The sequence below is a fragment of the Ovis canadensis genome, chromosome 1, assembly GCF_042477335.2.
Source record: "Ovis canadensis isolate MfBH-ARS-UI-01 breed Bighorn chromosome 1, ARS-UI_OviCan_v2, whole genome shotgun sequence".
NCBI classification, from domain to species: Eukaryota; Metazoa; Chordata; class Mammalia; order Artiodactyla; family Bovidae; genus Ovis; species Ovis canadensis.
In genome coordinates this window covers 18,196,310-18,217,611 of record NC_091245.1, presented here as the reverse complement: position 1 = coordinate 18,217,611, position 21,302 = coordinate 18,196,310, and the positions used below count along the sequence as shown (strand labels likewise).

Here is a 21,302-nt window from a genome sequence, read left to right as displayed (position 1 = left end):
CATCAATAGACTTGCTCAACACAGAGTTGCCACAAACCTTCAGTCTGTAAAAAAAAAAAAAAAAGCAACACCTGTGAATCACAATAAAGCAAAGCACAATAAAACAAGGTGTGCCTGTATCTACTATCATTGTTATTCTGCATTTTCCTGGATCTGTCAGCCAATGCAATAAGTCAGGAATAAGAAACAAAAGGTATAAATATTAGAAAATAATAGGCAAAACTGGCTTTTATTTGCAGGTAATCTAAATAGAAAATCTGAGACAGGACAATGAATTGGGAAAAGTATTGGAATTTCTTTTTTAATTTAGGACAAGCATGGAAACAGTGCTTAGTGAGATGACCCAATGCAAAAGAAAGTAAAAGTGTTAGTCGCTCATTCATGTCCGACTCTTTGCAACCCCACAGACTATAGTACACCAGCCTCCTCTTCCTCTATACCGGAGTGGATAGCCATTCCCTGTTTCAGGGGATCTTCCTGACCCAGGGATTGAATCCAGGTCTCCAGCATTGCAGCCATATTCTTTACCCTCTGAAACACCGGGGAAGCCCAACTCAATACAAAAACAACATACAAAATCTGAGCCTCAGAATCCACACCAACAAAACAGAGATTATGAGATTGTAATCATAAAATAAATGTAAATACAGTATTTAGCAAAATGCTTGTCATATAGTATGCCCTTGATAAATAAATCATTATGAAAATTCAGTCATTTATTTGAAAGCTTGCTCTGGAAATAACACACTTATATACCTAGTATACAATAAAGTTGTTCAGATTTGATTAACAGAAGATACTACGTTTTCATAAATTTGTTTCTTTAAATAACTGGAATATTTACAGCAATAAACAACTGATATTTCACGTAGTTCAGATCATATGCTGAAGGCATTTTGCTGCCATCTGGTGACTGTATCTTTTTAAAAGTGCAGTCAAGTCTGGAAAGCTCTTCACAATACAAACTGCAAACATAACTCTGAATTATAGTAAATCTAGTGGCACATTTTTGTCCAGAGACAAACTGACCTTACAATGTTAGGAAATTCAATTACTAATCAAAGACAGAAATTTGAGAGTCAAAATTACCAAACAACTTCAGAAAATAAAGGAAAGCTCAACTCTCTTTGTTACTGCCCACGGGCCACATTCTAAGGAGACATGGCTAAGAGTTAATCCAGCAAAAGACATAATTATTCTGGGATGGAGAAGATGATGTTGAGACATAAGGGAAGTCTGGTTGATGTGGGCTTTATGATATAAATGCACAAAGCTTGGGCTCTGGAGTTAAGACCTGGGTTTGATTTCTACCGTCATCATCACTTACCAACCATGTGACCCAAAGCAAGTTTCTGATTCTCAGTTCATTTTCTTACCTGTAAAATGTGAAGAGTACCAACTTGGCAAGGTTACTAGGAAAAAATGAAAAGTTCAGTCTGTTCTGCTCCAAAAGTTCAGTCTGTTCTGCTCCAAAAGTTCAGTCTGTTCTGCTACAAATTAGCTCCAAAACTAGTTTCTCAAACACGAACTAGTTCTTTTGTGACTAGCTTATGGGGAAATAATGCCATTATTATTCAAAAGTTGTATTGGTTCATACATAATTTTCCAGAATGTCAATGCTTTGCACTACCAGCTAACAACATCTGAATTTGAATAAACTCACATGACTGAGTGCAGCAAACTAAGGGATAAATGTGTATGATCTATCTTATACATCATAGCTGTTTTTTCCACATTCTTCCTTGTGGCCACAGCTTTGTCATGGATATGAATGATGTGAAGTTTTCCCAATATTTGTGTATCTTTCCTTTATCTCCATAATTCAGCACCTACATCCCTTTTTTATATCCCATTCTTCAAGTTACCTCAGCTTTGTAGGCTAAAGTCCTAAATTCGTCGAGGTATTTATTTATTCATTAGGAGTTTAGCATATCTTTTTAACAATATTAGTATATTTATTAGGATCATCTTTGTATTGCTTTTTCACAGTATTAATTCTTCAACCCAAGAGCATGGGATATCTTTCCATTTCTTTGTATCACCTTCAGATTCCTTCCTCAGTGTTTTGTAGTTTTCTGAGTATAGGTTTTTCATCTCCTTGGTTAAGTTTAATCCTAGGTATTTTAATTCCTTTTGATGCAATTTTAAACAGGATTTTTTTTTACTTTCACTTTTTAATAGTTCATTATTAGCATCTGGAAATGCAACAATTTCTGTACATTAACCTGTATCCTGCAACTCCACTGAATTCCGTTCTAATAGTTTTTGAGTGGAAACTTTAGGGTTTTCTATACAAGTATCATGTCATCTGCAAACAGTGAGTGATAGTTTTACTTTTTCCCTTCCAATTTGGATCCTTTTTTTTTTCTTGTCCAATTGTTAAATTTTTGATATTTACAAATGCACATATAGTGACTTTATCACCACTGCCACCTGGCCAACACAGATTGTAAGCTTTCATCAACTTCAAGGAACATTCCATTTTCAAAGGAATCTAAAACATGAAAAAAATGTGTATTTTAAAAAATCAATAAAATAACATTTTTAACCCTTATAACAACCCTATGACAGAGGTATCACTATTATCTTACTTTTGTAAGTGAGCTAAAGCACAGAGAGGTTAAGTAATTGGACCACCATAGAGTTAATCAGTGTTAGAGCTGATTAACAGAGTTCAAAGCCAGGAGTCTGATTCCAGACCCTTTTAAGTAGCCCTCGACATCAGGGCTCTATACCCAAAGCCAATACAGTATTGTAAAGTAATTAGCCTCCAATGAAAATAAGTAAATCTATTTTAAAAAAACTGCAGACTGTTAAAAAAAATACAAATAAATAAATAAAATACCCAAGCCGCAAACATTTATACTATTCACCCAAGGAAAACTACGTAATGCTGGTCATCATCAGAAAACCTCAAGGCCTCCAGCTAGGTTTTAAGGAATTTGAATACCTATATAAAAGGCCACTAACTTACCACATCTTAAAAATCAGAAATGGTAGTTCATTCTTCTGGCTGTTTGTTCTTTAAACCCTTACCTGGGTACATTTCCCTTCAGAGCATCAACTCTCTTGAGACCCAGTGCTTTCCACTGTTCTAGCCTGGAGAGAAGTGCATCTTTAGAAAACAGGATACATGCATACGGGGAAAGACGGAGGATATAACTTTCCCAGAGCACTGTTTCTAGACCCAGGGGTCAGGAACAAGCTAAGACAATCATGCCAAGCAATTTAAATCACCACTAATTAGTCTTAAATTAAATACTCCACCTTAGACAATCTGGACTTTTTTTCCTTTGAAAACCTTCAGTTAACATCTATCTTCCCCTAAAAAACTGTAAGCTCCCGAGAGCAAGAGCCAGGTTGCTTTTCTCACCACTAACATCCCCAGCACTTGGAATGGTGGGTGGCGCAAAGCTTTAAAACTAAATAAAAACTGAAATTGTCTTTAAAGACACTTACTCAGGCAAATTTACTCTGTAAATCAAGAGCATAAGGAAATGGACATTTTTCTGTAAAAATTGCTAAAGGGACTTCTCTGGTGGTCTTGTGATTAAGACACGGTGTTCCCAGGGCAGAGGGCACACACTCCATCCCTGGTCAGGGAACTAAGATCCTGCATGCCACGCAGCACTGGAAAGAAAAATACTGCTAAGGTTCTGTGGAGATCCAACCAGTCCATCCTAAAGGAAATCAGTCCTGAATATTCATTGGAAGGACTGATGTTGAAGCTGAAATTCCAATGCCACCTGATGTGAAGAACCAACTCATTGGAAAAGACCCTGATGCTGGGAAAGATTGCAGGCAGGAGGAGAAGGGGACGACAGAGGATGAGATCACTGACTCGATGGACGTGAGTCTGAGTGAACTCCGGGAGTTGGTGATGGACAGGGAAGCCTGGCATGCTGCAGTCCATGGAGTCGCAGAGTCGGACATGACTGAGCAACTGAAATGAACTCAAGGTTCTATGGAGTTTTAAAAAAAGACATTCTGCAGGAGCTTAAAAAGAACAGATAGAACAACATAGATCCCTCCAAACTTGAGTCAACTAAATACACCAAAGGTTATCAAATTTATCTACCCCTCATAGCAACCCCCAAAATCTTCTGACATCACACTGTTTTTTGCCGTTCAGTCGCTCAGTCATGTTCGACTCTTTCAGACCCCATGGACTGCAACACACCAGGATTCCCTGTCCTTCACCATCTCCTGGAATCTGCTCAAACTCATGTCCATTGAGTCGGTGATGCTATCCAACCATTTCATCCTCTGTTGTCCCTTCTTACACTGTTTACATATACTTTTTATTACTGTAACATACACATCCACTCTCCCTCAACCAAGTTCCCTGGCTGCCCATGACTGAAACTTTGAAGCCAGAGGTAAACTCAACATCCAGAGCTGACTGGTACAAGGAGCCAGGGCCACTCCAAAACACAGAGCAGGTACTTGATACTGATCAATCAAGAGTCAGCCCGGGGACTCAGAGATAGGGCGGGGAGCCAACCATCTTTGCCCCAGCCAAGTTTTCCTAAATACAAATGAATAAAGCTCTAGGGTAGAAAATCATTTTGTATGTCATTCAAGTAGAAACTGTTTGCCTATGGTACAAGATGAGAACAACACAGCAATCATAAGATACAAAAAAACGGCTATCTAAATTCATCACACATTTTAATCAGAGTATAATTGCTTTACAATGTTGTGTTAGTTTCTACTGTACAACAAAGGGAATCAGCTATATGTATACATATATCCCCTCCTTCTTGAGCCTCCCTCCCACCACCCCCACATCCCACCCCTCTAGGTCATCACAGAGCAACATAAGTTCATCACATTTTAACTACAGAAGTATCCTGGGATCCCCAGATCACTGAACTAGAAATTATATAATTATTGTTAGCATTTCTATTTGAATACTTATGAGTTGAGTTAGTCTCAAGGCTTCACCCCTTGACTGGAACACACCTGACCAACCATCACCTGTGGGTCTTGGATGGCATCTCCCTGTCAAGGGAACTCCGGGACTCCCAGAGCCATGGCCCTTCCCCTCCTACCTTCCCCTCATATTAACTCTACTCTAATCCTGCTTTGTAGTGATGCTGGGAGGGATTGGGGGCAGGAGGAGAAGGGGACGACACAGGATGAGATGGCTGGATGGCATCACGGACTCGATGGATGTGAGTCTGAGTGAACTCTGGGAGTTGGTGATGGACAGGGAGGCCTGGTGTGCTGCGATTCATGGGGTCACAAAGAGTCGGACACGACTGAGCGACTGAACTGAACTGAACTGAACTGAACTGAATCCTGCTTTTGTCCCATGTTTTTATTCTCCTTTTCTGAGTTTGGAAGTCAGAGAAATTTATAATTCCTTCCAGCCCAGGATCTTGTAGACTAGTAAATCAGGATAAGTTCTTAAAGTCCACAGAAAATTTTTACAAAATACACATACTTTCATCAAATCAAAACCTCCAAGATGAAATTGGAAAAACTCTCCAGGTATGTGATGGAAACCCTGATTCAGAGTAGTTAAAATGGTGGCTACAGATTGTTAGTCTGCAGGCAAACTTTATCTGGGAAATACTAAAGGCAATTAAGGGTAAGTGGCAAAGCAATGGGTAATTTCCTCAACACACACTCACCTGAAATGCTCCTCCATACCCATTGCATGTATTAAGCATCCTAGTGAGGATGGAGCAACCGGATTTCATCTACCCCTCCAAAATCTTTATCTACTCATTTTTCTCTTCTCCCAAATCCATCTACCAAACAAGAAAAAAAAAAAAAAAAACCAAGTAGAACACACTAAAGTTTAAATGCCAAACATAAGTTGGCATAGCGTTTGGCTGTCTATAAATTCATGTCCATGAATAGTAAAGTGTGCCATCCTCCCTTACTTCCTAGAAGACATGGGTTCAAAACGTAGTTAACTGTTAAGCATTATTATATTATGACAGGAAGATGGGAAACTAAGACGCCTACCCCTTTCCATAGCTGAAGTCCTACCTGAGCTTCCCAGAGAGGCTGTGAGATAGTTGTGAAGTAAAACATAAACCAGGGTGGGGGACCTTGAGCTAAATTCACCTCTTGCCTTGTTCTACATCAAAATATCCACAAGGAAGACTGAAGACCATTTGTGGCCTAAGAGTTCTCACCTCAAGTTTCAGAAAATCTAACTTCAGAGCTCAAGCAAAATTTCTCCTCTGCCTTTTGTTTAAAAAGCATAGCAAGATTGTGGTACTGTGGAAAAGCAGAGAATAATCCTGGTACAGGTCAAAGTCCATGAAAGGGACAGAATTACTTGTTCATCTTTGTATCCACAGAACTAAATTCAGTGACCTGACTTAATAAATGCTTAATAGATGGACAGATGGATACATGGATGGACAGATGGTTGAATACATGCCAGAATAAGAGATGTGTATGGAACAGAAAACTGCAGTCTCTGAAGGAATTCAGAAACAGGTATGAAACTAACTTCTTCTTGAGGTCTCTTTGTTTTGCCTGAGCACAGAATAAGGTCTCCCTCTCAGCTGTGACCTACCATGATCCAAATCTGACCTTTAAAAGCAAAGGAAGACAAGAAAGAAATGGGAAAAGGGACCACAGCAAGACAAAGGTTAAGGAATCTATTTCCTGACATGCTGGTGCAGAGGAACGATACATGATAAAAATCTAAGAGAACACTTTCAATACCTATTCAACAAAAATTCAGTGTAATAAGCAAACTTGGTATTACAGTTTAACTGGTAGGGGTTTTTTTCTTAGTGGTACATAAAATAATGCATATATAAACTGGACAATTTACTCTTAGGTGCAATCCAGTTTCATTGTGTGCTTAGTCGCTCAGTTGTGTCTGACACTTTGCCCATGGACTGTAGCCCTCCAGGCTTCCCTGCTCGTGGGCTTCTTCAGGCAAGAATACTGGAGTGGGTAGCCATTCCCTTCTCCAGGGGATCTTCCTGACCCAGGGATTGAACCAGGGTCTCCTGCATTGCATGCAGATTCTTTACCATCTGAGCCACCAATTTCATTAGGAGCACCCAGAAGACCATCAGCTTCGGAGCCCATCCACACTTATGCTTAAGCATTGCCTTCTGATGTCTGGATTAAACTGAAGCTCCAGAAATGAGAATTCCTCCTCCTCAGGCCTTGGACATAGATGAACTCAGATAACCCGGTCACTGGCTCAGCACTAGCCAAGCAAAATTATTCTTCAAATAACTTGGTTCTCAAGTTATTTCACTGGTACAAGGCCTGACACAACCTGGATCACCCACTTAGAAAAACAAATTCTAGAGAAAGTGTCTTGTGACCTTAACAGACATTTCTGGTCAGGGTTTCAGGAGAACAGAGGAGGGCTCACCACCCATCAAAGAGAAATTAAAGACAGCAAAGATTATCGTTTGTACAATAAATAGAAAAGACATAGAAACCTTCCTTTTAAAAAACAAGCTATCTGGGGACTTCTTTTAAAAACAGGTCCCGTGGTGAAGGTTTTGTCTTCTAATGCAGGGGGTGCAGGTTCAGTCCCTGCTTGGGGAGCTAAGATCCCACATGCCTTGCAGCCAAAACACCAAAACATAAACAGAAGCAACAATTCCCTGATGGCACAGTGGATAAGAATCTTCCTGCCAATGCAGGAGACACGGGTTCGATCCCTGGTCCAGAAGGATCCCACATGCATTGGAGCAGCTAGGCCAGTGCACCATAGCCACTGAGCCTGCACTCTGGAGCCCAGGAGCTGTAACTACGGAACCCATGTTTCACAACATGAGAGGCCGCCGCAGTGAGAAGCCCCGCGCATCACTGCTGGAGAACAGCCCCCACTCACTGCAACCCGAAGAAGACGCAGCACAGCCAAAAATAAAATGCAGATTTTTTTTTAATCTGCTCTACATAGAAACCAAGAAATGGGATCCCCCACCCTTGCCCTGCCTGCTTGCCTGGATGTCAACTTCAGTTCCTCCCTTCCCCTCAGACTATATCTCATCGATCACCAGGTCTTGCTGATGCCTCCCCCTTAGCATTTCTTACATTTAGGTGCCTCTTTCTGTCCACGTTGCCGCCTGCATATTTATGTCAGTAGAGCGATAGTGTAGATTACTGGTCAAGACAATGGGTTTTGAAATTAGACACCCCAGGGTTTAGAAACCTAGCTTCTGAGTCATCATCTGTGTGTGACCTTGAGCAAACTGCTTACCTGGTTTACACCTCAAGTTTGCCACATATAAAACAAAGATAACAGTAATCTCATAAAGCTGTTGAGAGTATTAAACAAGATAACATCCATAAAGTATTTTGATAATGCTGCTGCTAAGTCACATCAGTAGTGTTCGACTCTGTGCGACCCCACAGACGGCAGCCCACCAGGCTCCTCTGTCCCTGGGATTCTCCAGGCAAGAATACTGGAGTGGGTTGCCATTCCCTTCTCCATTGTCTGAAAGGTAACCAAAGGTAATTAAACCCAGAAGCAAGCTGAGAAAAAAAAAAACAGAACTACTTCTATTACTGCTTCTCGAGTTAGTATCCCCATGCTGGTTCCAAGGGCGGGGAGAATTTCCTGACAGCCAAATGTACATCTTTGTTATAGATAAAGTTAGCTTTAACTCTTGGAGACTCTCACCCCCTTTTCACTAGATGATCATGGTCAGGAAGCCTACAGCAGAGTAAATCTTTCCCTTTTCTCTAGGAAAATAATTTGCACATCATGCCCAGGAAAGTCCAATGGTCTGTTTCAGACTTTTTCAACAGAATTGTTTTAAGTGAAATTCTTACCCAGCACCGTCTCTTCTGGCAATAAATAAGCCACGTCTGACTATTCGCGTAAGTTTCCTTTTCTTACACTTCTACTCTGTCTAGAACAAAAATATTTCAGCTCCTCCAAGTTTCTATTCCCTCTTTTCCTGAATTTATATAGAAGGAGTGAAGAGAATCTGTGGAAAAGAGGTTTCATTTCAAAAATTGTGCCAAAACTTTCCCCTAGAAGAGTTTCTCTTCTTTCTCATTCATGTGGACTGATGGGGCACTATTTCACGGAGCTTCTCCAATTAACTTAAAATACTTGGAAGTAATACGTACAATATTAATATTCTTCAGGCTCTGATGCCCATCTTATGGCTTACAATGGTGAATTATTTGCCAGGAATTAAACATAAATAAGTTTAGTAGGTAAAGAGGTGAAATTTGGCCCTGTGGGGCCCTGAAAGTCAAAGATAATAATTATAAAAGCAGTAAGAAGTGGTGAAATCAATTGTGACATTTGTTCTTCTGAATATATAATTTACAAATAAGTTACAAATTATATAGCGGTATTTCATATAAAATATACACCTCCATTCTACTCATGTATAGTTGAACAGCAGTAAGAACAAAGAGATAGACTATGCATATGAAAATGTCCCTATTTTGTTCCAAGCATTTCTAAGTAATACAGGTAAACTCTCCCAATAAGGGTGAACTGAGAGGAATTCTCTTCCACAGACCACAGGGGTTTCTTTTGCATAGCCCTAGTTTCAGCTTGACCAGCTGATTTCATGAGCAGGCATTAACTACAGATTTATAATATTTTTTCTACACGTATTAACCCCACATTGGCAGAGGATTTCTTTCTCAGGCATAGTCCCAGCTTCATAACCATAATCCCATGTTAGTTCTGTTTTGCCTTCACATACCTGTTGCTGAAGTATTTTGATAATACTTGACCATAAGGATATCTTCAGATCTAGAATTAATCTCTCCCCTGGACTACTGAAACAGCCTTCTAATTGGCCTCCCTGCATGCACATTTACTTGTCTACCTAACTTTCCACATTATTACCAATGTGAGTTTTCTAGAATCTGATTCACTCCCTACTTTAAAATCTTTCTATGGATCCTACTGCCCTCAGAATAAAGTGCAAGCTTCCTAGTGGTACACAAGACCCTTTATTACCTGACCCCTGCTAACCTTCTCAACTTCAGGTCCCATCATTTACTCCCTGGACCACTCTCTACAGAGCCAGACACGAGCAGGATCAGACTGTGAAGCCATTAAGATTTTATCCTATCTGTATTGACAAAAGCCCTCCAGGACAATATGATCATAATTGTATAAATACAACCTCAAAGCAAAACCCTTAAGTGTCAATGATCTCATCAACTAACATTGATTTTTTTTTTTTTGGTTAGAGTTACTCCTATGCATGTTGATATTATTATAAACAATCTCTCTTTATATCAATTTCCCAATTGGTTTGACACAATGCAAAGTAAAAATCACGTCGGAAGCCGTAACATAAAATTTGACCAACTTACAAGATACACACACACATGCCCCCATGGGTAGCATTTCTCTGACTATAATATGGACAACATGATTTACCTCACTTTCCTATATCAAGTTTTTTCTTAATATTTATTTTTAAGTGTATAACTTTCTAAATTTTTTCAAAAGAAAAATGTTTGAAGAATTTAAAAGAATATTAAAATTCTAATCCTAATGTAATTTTAATTCTAACCCAATAGTTACAATAATAGTGTTAATAGTAGCTAATGCTTGTGTTTGTTGTTGCTGCTGAGAGGCTGAATTTCCAAGTCTTGATGGGGAAATAATGTATTGCTATGAATTCTGGGACACACCCATTTAAGAGCATAGGAGCTCTTTCCTGTTTCCACAATGAGCTGAAAACTGCCAATGCCTGCTCTAAGCAAATCCTTCCCTGTGCTAGCTGGGGAAGTTGGATTAAGTCTTCATTTTCCACTTTATGTGTTTGGAGATGGCCTCCTTTCTCTGATATAGTCATGTGAAGAGCGATCTTTTACATAAGGTTCTGAAAATGGATAGATGATACAATCATATTAAAAGCCCCTCCAGCATCTTAAGGAACAAATACAGATTCATACATCCTGATCCTGACCCAGGAAAGTTCTTTACCAATGTCATATATACCCTTTCTCTAGAGAGATATTGACTTCACCTGCATTTAGAAGAGAGTTCTCTGATTTTCTAAAGATATCATTCTCAACTGAAACTTATCTCTTTTTTCCTTTCTTTTTTTAAATTTAAATTCATTTATTTTAATTGGAAGCTAATTACTTTACAATATTGTATTGGTTTTGCCATACATCAACATGAATCCACCACGGGTGTACACGTGTTCCCCCTCCTGAACCCCCCTCCTTCTTCCCTCCCTGTACCATCCCTCTGGGTGACCCCAGTGCACCAGCCCCAAGCATCCTGTATCATGCATTGAACCTGGACTGGCAATCTGTTTCATATATGATATTATACATGTTTCAATGCCATTCTGCCAAATCATCCCACCCTCTTCCTCTCCCACAGAGTCCGAAAGACTATTCTTTACATCTGTGTCTCTTTTGCTGTCTCATACAGGCTTATCATTACCATCTTTCTAAATTCCATATATATGCATTAGTATACTGTATTGGTGTTTTTCTTTCTGGCTTACTTCATTCTGTATAATAGGCTCCAGTTTCATCCACCTCATTAGAACTGATTCAAATGTATTCTTTTTAATGGCTGAGTAATATTCCATTGTGTATATGTACCACAGCTTTCTTATCCATTCATCTGCTGATGGACATCTAAGTTTCTTCCATGTCCTGGCTATTATAAACAGTGCTGCGATGAACATTGGGGTACACACGTCAACTGAGACTTTTCTAATGAAATGGATGTTTTCATTTTTCCAATTAACCTTTACATGAACAATTTCTGATAAAATACAGCCAATTAGTAAATAAACATATGAAAAAGCATTAACAGTGGCAACCGAGGAGAAACAAACGATAGTAACATTCACTTTTCCCTAATGAGTGACAAGCTAAATTGGAAAGCAATTTGGTACATTAAAGTAAAACGTTTAAATACCTTGACCTCTCCTAGGATTTTATCCCATAATAGTAATCCAAAATAATGGAAACATGATTTGCACAATGATGTTTGATGTCCATCCAGTATATAGTAAGTTAAAAGCCACATAGATTAATAAGTATAAGGAAATATCCATTCAATGGAAGAATATTAAACAGTAACTAAAATTTTTATTAGTGGATGAGATTTTCAAATGTTGATTATCAGTGTTCTTGTAGCTGAATGACAATGATGGTTTATTTTAAAAGACTATGCAATGACATGGGAAATGGTTATGACACATTAAATAAGAATAAAGGGTTAAAAGTTATATTGAGCTAGGATTTCAATCCATTCGCTTTTACAGCAAACACATAACCCAGCCATGTATAACCAGTTAACTGTTGAGTTAACATTCGAAATACAGTAGCCATTTGCTAAAATCCGTTAGTTCTTTTTTTAAAGTTTTTTATTATGGCAAAAGTCACACCATATAAAACATACTATTTTAACCACAGTTACCTGTGCAGTTCAGTGGCAATAAGTACATTCATGTTGCTGTGCAACTCTCACCACCATCCATCTCCCTAACGTTAAGGCCTGCCCTCAAGGCCACAGAAGCGGAACCTGGAACCAAGGTCACCTCCGAACCTGACTGAGCCCTTTTGTGCATGAGTGCTAAGTCACTTCAGTCGTGTCTGGCTCTTTATGACCCTATGGTCTGTAGCACACCATCTCCTCTGCTCATAGGATTCTCCAGGCAAGAATACTGAAGTAGGTTGCCATGCCCTCGTCGTGGGGATCTTCCCAACTCAGGGATCGAACCTGCATCTCAGGCAGATTCTTTACCACTGAACCACCAGGCAAGTCTGAGTCATTTTGTAAAGGGGAAAGTGGAAGTGAAGTCACTCAGGAGTGTCCAACTCCTTGCGACCCCATGGACTGTAGCCTACCAGGTTTCTCCATCCATGGGATTTTCCAGGCAAGGATACTGGAGTGGGTTGCCATTTCCTTCTCCAGGAGATCTTCCCAACCCAGGGATTGAACCCGGGTCTCCCGCATTGTAGGCAGACACTTCACCATCTGAGACACCAGGGAAGTCCTACTGCCAAAAGCCCCTCTGATCATCACTAACAAGCTCCAGCTCAGTTCAGTTGCTCAGGCGTGTCCACCTCTCTGCGACCCCATGAATTGCAGCACGCCAGGCCTCCCTGTCCATCACCAACTCCCAGAGTTTACCCAAACTCATGTCCATCAAGTCGGTGATGCCATCCAGCCATCTCATCCTCCGCTGTTCCCTTCTCCTCCTGCCCCCAATCCCTCCCAGCATCAGGGTCTTTTCCAATGAGTCAGCTCTTCTCATCAGGTGGCCAAAGTATTGGAGTTTCAGCTTCAGCATCAGTCCTTCCAATGAACACCCAGGACTGATCTCCTTTAGGATGGACTGGTTGCTGACTCCCAATTAAGCTAAGGTGCCCACTCCAGTAAACACTCTATTGTGCCCCAATCAATTGCCTAACCTTCCAGGAGTAATTTTCTTTGTCTTGAGGTTATAAAAATTGGCTATTTACCCCCTAAAACTGTCAACTCAGGAGGTTGGCCCACTGTGCTCCCAGTGTCCACATCATCTCTGCTCTTTGTTCTTAATAAACTCACTACCTTCTGAAATGCTCTGTGTCTGGAAATTCTTTTCCAATCCATGCTCGGAATGCCTCAACACCTAATTTTTTACCTTCATAAACAGAAACTCTGTCCTCATTAAACATCAACTCCCCATTCCCCTCCCCTACCCCACTCGCACCCTCTTGTCTGGCATCTACCAGTATACTTTCTGACTCCATGAATTTGACTATTTTACGTATCTGCTATAAGTGGAATCAAACAGGAGTAGCCTACACCTAATGTATATTGGAATGCATTTTTAAATTTTATATTTACTTATTTATTTTTGGCTGCGCTGCATCTTTGTTGCTGCACACAGGTCTTCTCTGGTTACTTCGACGGGGGGTTTCTCTCTAGTTTCAGTGCGAGGGTTCCTCATTGCAGTGGCTTCTCTTGCCGCAGTCCATGGGCTCTAGACACACGGTCTTCAGCAGTTGCGGCACAGGGGCCTAGTTTCTCCAAAGCATGTGGGATTTTCCTGGACCAGGAGTTGAACTCATGTCCGCTGCAATGCCAGGGGGATTCTTAACCACTGGACCACTAGGGAAGTCCCTGGAATGCATTTGAATATATGTCCTACAAACAGATATTACCATTTTTCCCTCTATGCTTTAAGTAGGTTCTCATTAGTTATTTTATATATACTAGTATATACATGTTTAAAAAAAAAACTGCTTTAAAATTCACCATTCAAAAAACAAAGATCATGGCATCCAGTCCCATCACTTCATGGCAAATTTGTTGTTCAGTCTCTCAGTCATGTCTGACTCTTTGCAACCCCCATGCATTTGCAGCATGCCAGGCTTCCTTGACCTTCACCATCTCCAGGAGTTTGCTCAAATCCATGTACACTGAGTCAATGATGACATCCAACCATCTTGTCCTCTGTCGTCCCCTTCTCTTCCTAGCTTCTCTTTCCCAGCATCAGGATCTTTCCCAGTGAGTCAGTTCTTCACATCAGGTGGCCAAAGTATTGGAGCTTCAGCTTCAGCCTCGGTCCTTCCAATGAATATTAAGGACTGATCTCCTTTAGGATGGACTGGTTAGATCTCCTTGCAGTCCAAGGGGCTCTCAAGAGTCTCCTCCAACACCACAGTTCAAAAGCATCAATTCTTTGGCGCTCACCCTTCTTGATAGTCCAACTCTCACATCCATACATGACTACTGGAAAAACCATAGCTTTGACTATACTGTTGGCAAAGCAATGTCTCTGCTTTTCAATATGCTGTTTAGGTTTGTCATAGCTTTTCTTCCAAGGAGCAAGCATCTTTTAATTTCATGTTTGCAGTCACTGTCCATAGTGATTTTGTAACCCAAGAAAATAAAGTCTGTCACTATTTACATTGTTTCCTCATGTATTTGCCATGAAGTAATGGGACTGGATGCCATGATCTTCATTCTTGGAACGCTGAGTTTTAAGCCAGCTTTTTCGCTCTCCTCTTTCACCCTCATCAAGAGGCTCTTTAGTTCCCCTTCACTTTCTGCCATAAGGGTGGTGTCATCTGCATATCTGAGGTTATTGATAGTTCTCCCACCAATCTTAATTCCAGCTTATGCTTCATCCAGCCCAGCATTTTCACATGATGTACTCTGCATATAAGTTAAATAAGCAGGGTGACAATATACAGCCTTGACATACTCCTTTCCCAATTTTGAACCAATCTGTTGATCCATGTCTGGGTCTAACATTTGCATTGCAAATAGATGGGGAAAAAATGCAAACAGTGACAGAAAAAGCTCCCAAGCACTTACCAAAGCCAAACTTCCACACAAAAAAAAAAAAAGGTCATGGCCACAGGTGATCTGCTGCCTGCTTGATCCACTACAGCTTTCTGAATCCTGGCAAAACCACTATATCTGAGAAGTATGCTCAGTAAATCAATGAGATGCGCCAAAACTGCAATGCCTGCAGCAGACATTGGTCAATAGAAAGGACACAGTTCTTCTCCACAATAATGCCTGACCACAGGTTGCACAATCAATGCTTCAAAAGTTGAACGAATTGGTCTACGAAATTCTGCCTCACCTGCCATATTCACCTGACCTCCCACCAACTGACTACCACTTCTTAAGCATCTTGACAACTTTTTGCAGGAAAAAATGCTTCCACAACCAGTAGGAGGCAGAAAATGCTTCCAAGATTTCATTGAATCCCAAAGCATGGATTTTTACGCTACAGGAATAAACAAACCTATTTTTCAAAATAGGCAAAAATGTGTCGATTTTAATGGTTCCTATTTTGATTAATAAACACGTGTTTGAGACTAGTTATAATGATTTAAAATTCATGGTCAAAAACTGCAATTACTTTTGGACCAACCTAGTAGTTCCCCAACCAGGGATGGAACACAGGCCCCTAAAGTAGAAGTTCAGAGTCCAAACCACTGGACTGCTGGGGCATTCCTTGCTCTAATCTTTATTATTCCTTTCCTCTCAGTAACTTTGGTTTTAGTTTGTTCATTTTCTAATTCCTTAAATTGTAAAGTTAGGTTGTTAATTGGAGATCACTCTCCTTTTTTTACTGTAGACATTTATAGTTATAAACTTCTCCTTAGCACTGCTGTCACCATATCTGATAAGTTCTTTTCTTTTAATTTTAAAGATTAAGGTATGATTGACATAAGTTTTGACATGTATTTTTGTTTTCATTCATCTCTAAATATTTTCTAATTTCTCCTGTGATTTCTTCTTTGATCCATTGATTGTTTGAGTGTGTTAATTTCCACAAATCTGAGAATTTCCCCATTTTACTTGTTATTGGTTTCTAACTTCATCCTGCTGTGTCAAAGAAGATATTTTGTATGATATCTCAAATTCCCTGAGACTGCATCTATGGCCTAACATACACTCTGTCCTGGAAAATGCCCCACATGCCCTTGAGAAGAATGTTATACTGCTGTTGTTGGGTAGAGCATGCTGTGTACGTTGTTAGGTCTAGTTGGTTGACTGTATTTTGTCTTCTTTTTCCCCCATCTTCTGTCTGGTTATTCTTGTGACTTTCATTCCAAGACAGTTTGCTTTTATTTCAGTTCTTGCCAGCCCACATTCATGCCTATAATTGGCAATACAGTTTTATACCAATTCTTATCTAACCATAAACAGAATCACAAGGAGCAAGATAATTTCTAAGGCTACGTCTATTTTTGGTCTTGCCTAATCATGTGTTTCTTCTGCTTCAAGAACCCTCTTCGCTTAATACTAGAGTTCCCAGACACATTATTATCATCCATTTGATCTTAATTACGTGTGTCATCAGAGCCTGCTCACCGCTGTCTCTTGGACTGTTCTCCTTTGCATCTTCAGACTCTATTCTAATTCAACCTTGAATTTGATAAAATATTTTCCTTAGGTGGAGTCTATGTGCGGTAGTTTTTCTGAATCCTTGTATGTTTGAAAATATTTTCCTTTGAAACAAACCCACAGGTATAGAGAACAAACTAGTGGTTACCAGTGGGAAAAGGATGGAGGGACAATAGAGGGATGGGAGATCAAGAGGTACAAACTATTGGGTGTAAGATGAGCTACAGGAATGTATTGTACAACACAGGGAATGTAGCCAAAATTTTGTAATAACTGTAAATGGAGTATAACCTTTAAAATTGTATAAATACATTTACGGAGGAGAAACAACTAAATTTCTTTTAAAAGAAATAAAAATGTTTTGTTTCATTTTTGTACTGCCAGATGGATCCTGTCCTTGCTGGATTTAGGATTATTTAATCACAGAGCCCATTTCCCTCAGTAGTCTGTAGACATTCAACTACATTTTCTCTTTAATTGTTATAAAAGAAATATCCAGGGCTTCCCCGGCAGTACAGTGGCTAAGACTCTGCTTGGAAATGCAGGGGACACGAGTTCAATCCCTGGTCTGGAAGATTCCACGTGCCTCGGAGCAGCTAAGCTTATGCGTAGCAACTACTGAGCCCATGCACCACAATTACTGAAACCTGCATGTAGAGCCTGCGCGCACAACAAGGGAAGCCACAGCAATGAGGAGCCTACGCACCATAACCAAGGGTGTCTCCCTGCTCACCACAGCTTGACAAAGGCCGAGTGCAGCAACCAAGACCCAGCGCAACCGAAAAATAATAGTTATTATAAAATAAAAAGGAAAGAAATATTCAATGTAAGGCAGAGTCTTTTTTCCTTCTGTAGGTAACCTGATCTTTTTGTAAAAGTTTGTAAGATTTTTTTCTCTTGATCCTTAAAATTTAATGTCTTTTTGCCTTTAAAAAAAATCATGCCTAAGATTAGCTGAGCACTTTGCATCTAGAGGCTCCCTTTTCTTAAAATCCAGGAGGTTTTCATCTAAAATCTATCTTTTCCACTTGACTATCTATAGTCATATGCATTTTTCACATATAGGCCAAAGGACTGGAATTTGCCTGGGTTTTTCAATGGCCAAGTACGCCCACATTCAACTGGACAAAGCTGTATTTTTCTATTTGTGCTTTAAGTATGACTTCTCCTTTTTCCTTTTCTACACTCTGTAATTCCTATTATTAGCATGTTCAAGCTTCCCAGTCCTATCATTTGAGTCAGCCATCATTTTTCACTCATGATTTCAATTTCTTTGTATTTTTACTCTGTATCATGAGAATTTTTTAAGTTGAGCATCAATCAGAATGTTAAATCAGTTCTCATCTCTGATCATAGTTCTTAATTAATTTGCCAATTTTTTTTTTTGCTTGCTTGCTCTTTGTTTCATTTTTCGCTGTGCTGCATGGCCTGCGGAATCTTTGTTCCCCAACTAGTGACTGAACCCAGGCCACCGCAGTGAAAGCCCTGAGTCCTAACCGCTGCACTGCCAGGGGATTCGGACAAGTTTTTTAATTTAGAAATTATGTCTTGCAGTGCGGGAAAATCTGTGTTGAAGTTCAGCTGTATCACCCTTAGAGTTCTTACTGTACCTTTGTTTCAATTTATCACTCACGGGCTCCACCTCAAGAGGACCCTCTGTTGTGATTGCTCAGCTTTGTCTCTCTCCTCTAAAATACTGTCCCCCTTAAATGGACGACAATTCATGTGTGAGCTGGAGATTCCCATGTAGGTCTGACAATCCAGCAAAAGGTGAAAGTCATGCAATTTCGTGTTCTGAAAAGCCAATAACAAACTGGCTAGTAATAATGACCGCTCCTTTGCTTTCTGGCCTCTTCTCGGGTATAAGTTAAGACTACTGTTCATCTCTCAGCTGAAATAGGTACCACCCACCTTCCAAGATTGCCAGCAAGATCAGACTTCCCCCAAAGACCATACATAGCAGGAAATAGAGCAAATGAAAAGCTCGATCACTCTCACTTAAAAATTTAACATCATGAGCGAAAGACCTCGTTAAACAAAATTAGAATAAACAACATATATTGAAGAAAGATTTGTAATATACGTTAGAATATAGATACCATTAGCACATAAATAAAGCACACAAGTCAACGGAAATAACCCTATATCCCACTTTTTAGATGAGTGTTCCTTAATTCAACAAACAAGACATACAAATGACCAATACAACATGGAAACATATCCAGATTCACCAGTAAAGAAGTATAGGCATAAGCACCAAGGTATCATTTTTCACCCATTAAACTGGCTCTTCTTTTCTTCAGGATACTAGCAGTGTTGGCAAAGGTGGAGTGAGGAGGATGCTCTCATGTTGGCAGAAGCATATATATATTGATACAACATTTGGGGGGAAGCCATTTGGAAGCAATTTTATGTATAAGAAACCTTAAAGTATCCACACCCTTTGTAGTTAGTGTTGCTTTTGCTTGTCTGGCAACAGCACCTTAATTTTCTTTGAGGAAATACAGACCTGGTAGGATTTTCCATCAGTGCCCTGTGCTCCTTTGCTCAAGAGGAAAGCACATAAGCCAAGCTAAGTCAACCAGATTCTCTTTCTTAGGAATCTGAATCTTGAGACGACGATGATGACTGCTTATAGCAGCAGTAACATCTACTGAATTCTCACTCTGTTCTAGGCACTATATTGTGCATTTTATAGCCTTGTAAACAACTCTTGTCAGTGAGGTACATTACTATGTCTATTTTGCAGATGGAACTAATAATACTAATTATTAGTATTATTACTAATTATTACTAATTAGTATTATTACTAATTATATTATTAGTATAATAATTAGTATACTACTACTATTATTATTACTAATAAGATTACATTACTATGATATTACTACTACTATTAATATTACAATTAATATTATTAGCAGTTACTAATAATATTCACCAAGATCAATAATCACTGAAGATATCTTAAAGATACTGTATTCATTATCTACTGCTGCAAAACAAATTACACCAAAACTCACTGGCTTAAAATGACAAACATTAACCTTGAAGTTAACATAAATCATGAATTCAAGAGGTCCTTAGCTGATGCTTCCTGCTCAGGGTCTCTCAGGATTGCAGTCAAAATGTCAACCAAAGCTGCAGTCATATGAAAGCTTGACTGAAACTAGGGAATTGCTCTCATGATGGCCCACTGACAAGGCTGTTGGCAGGAAGGACCCCACCACCCAGGGCCTCTCCATGGGGCTGCTAGATAGCCTCAAGACATGGCAGCTGCAGGCTTCCCTTAGATCAAATGATCAATGAGAAATCAAGGTGAAAGTCACAGTGTTTTCTGTGCCTAGATTCAGAAGTCACAGACCATTATTTCTGCCATATTTTACTCATCAGATGTAAATTGCTAAGTACAGCCCACATGATATAAGATGGGGTTGGGCTCCACTTCTTGAAAGAAGGATTATCAGAAAAATTTGCATGCATCTTTGAAAACTGCCACAGATACCACCCATTAGTTCTGCTTCATAGATCAGCAGATCTTCCCTGGGTCCCAACCACTCTATGGCTTGTTCAGCCTTTTGTTTCTTTGAATTACATTCCTTGAAAATATTCCCTCACTTTTGTCTTAGTTACTCAAGCCATTTCTGTTGCTTTCTACAACAGCCTTCTTTAAAATACAAAAAAAAAAAAAAAAAACCTGGGATTTCTCTGACATTCCAGTGGTTAAGACTTTGCCTTCCAATGCAGGGGGTGCAGATTCGATCCCTGGTTGGAGATCTAAGATCCCACATGCCTCACAGCCAAAAAGAAAAAAAAAAAAACAGAATATAAATAACAGAAGCAATATTGTAACAAATTCAATGAAGGCTTGAAAAAATTGTCCATATTTTTAAAAATCTTTAAAATATAAAACAAACAACTCTCACCCAGTCTTCCTGGGTGAGAACTCCCACTGAAGTTCTACTTGTCTTAGCCTGGGCCCCCTACAAATCAGAATGTAAGGCAAAGTTTACCTGATCAGTCTTACCTTGGAAGTATAATCCCAGGCAGCAAAAGTGAGGGGGAAAAAAGCAGGGGAGAAAAGAAAGCATATACAAGGCAGTATATTACAAAAGCAGCCACACTTTTCCCAGAACAGGCAACTGCTCGGTCATGCGGAATACCTTTCCAGCAGGTTGTCGAGAACACCACATCCTGAAACAGGAAGGAGGAGGCGTTGATCTGCTGTCTCTCGTTATTCGAGGTTTGTCCCATGGAACACTTATCATCTCACGGAGCATTATGAACTTATTGTGGTGGTCATTTTATAACACATAAAAATATTGAATACTATGTGGTACCCCTGAAACTAAAATAACCTTGTAAATGAATTCTATTTAAAGTTTTTTCAAAAGACAATGGCTAGATGTGATATCCCCAAATAATTTACATAAGGTTAGTAAACCAAGATACAGTCTCCAGTTAAAGCTGCAGTTGATCCTGAGGCTAT

The 21,302-nt window shown here is 39.6% G+C and overlaps 1 long non-coding RNA gene across 2 annotated transcripts in view; it reads right to left on the bottom strand.

The window, feature by feature from the left end:
- The window catches only part of LOC138931554 (uncharacterized), a 34,475-nt gene that overhangs the window by 7,654 nt on the left and 5,519 nt on the right, over positions 1 to 21,302 (bottom strand). The window contains exon 1 of one of the 2 annotated variants that reach the window (XR_011446605.1): positions 1,328 to 1,602. The exons of the other annotated variant lie outside the window; for it this stretch is intronic. This is a non-coding gene — a long non-coding RNA (uncharacterized lncRNA). Of the gene's footprint in view, positions 1 to 1,327; positions 1,603 to 21,302 lie in introns of those variants that run through there. 2 annotated transcript variants of the gene reach the window in all.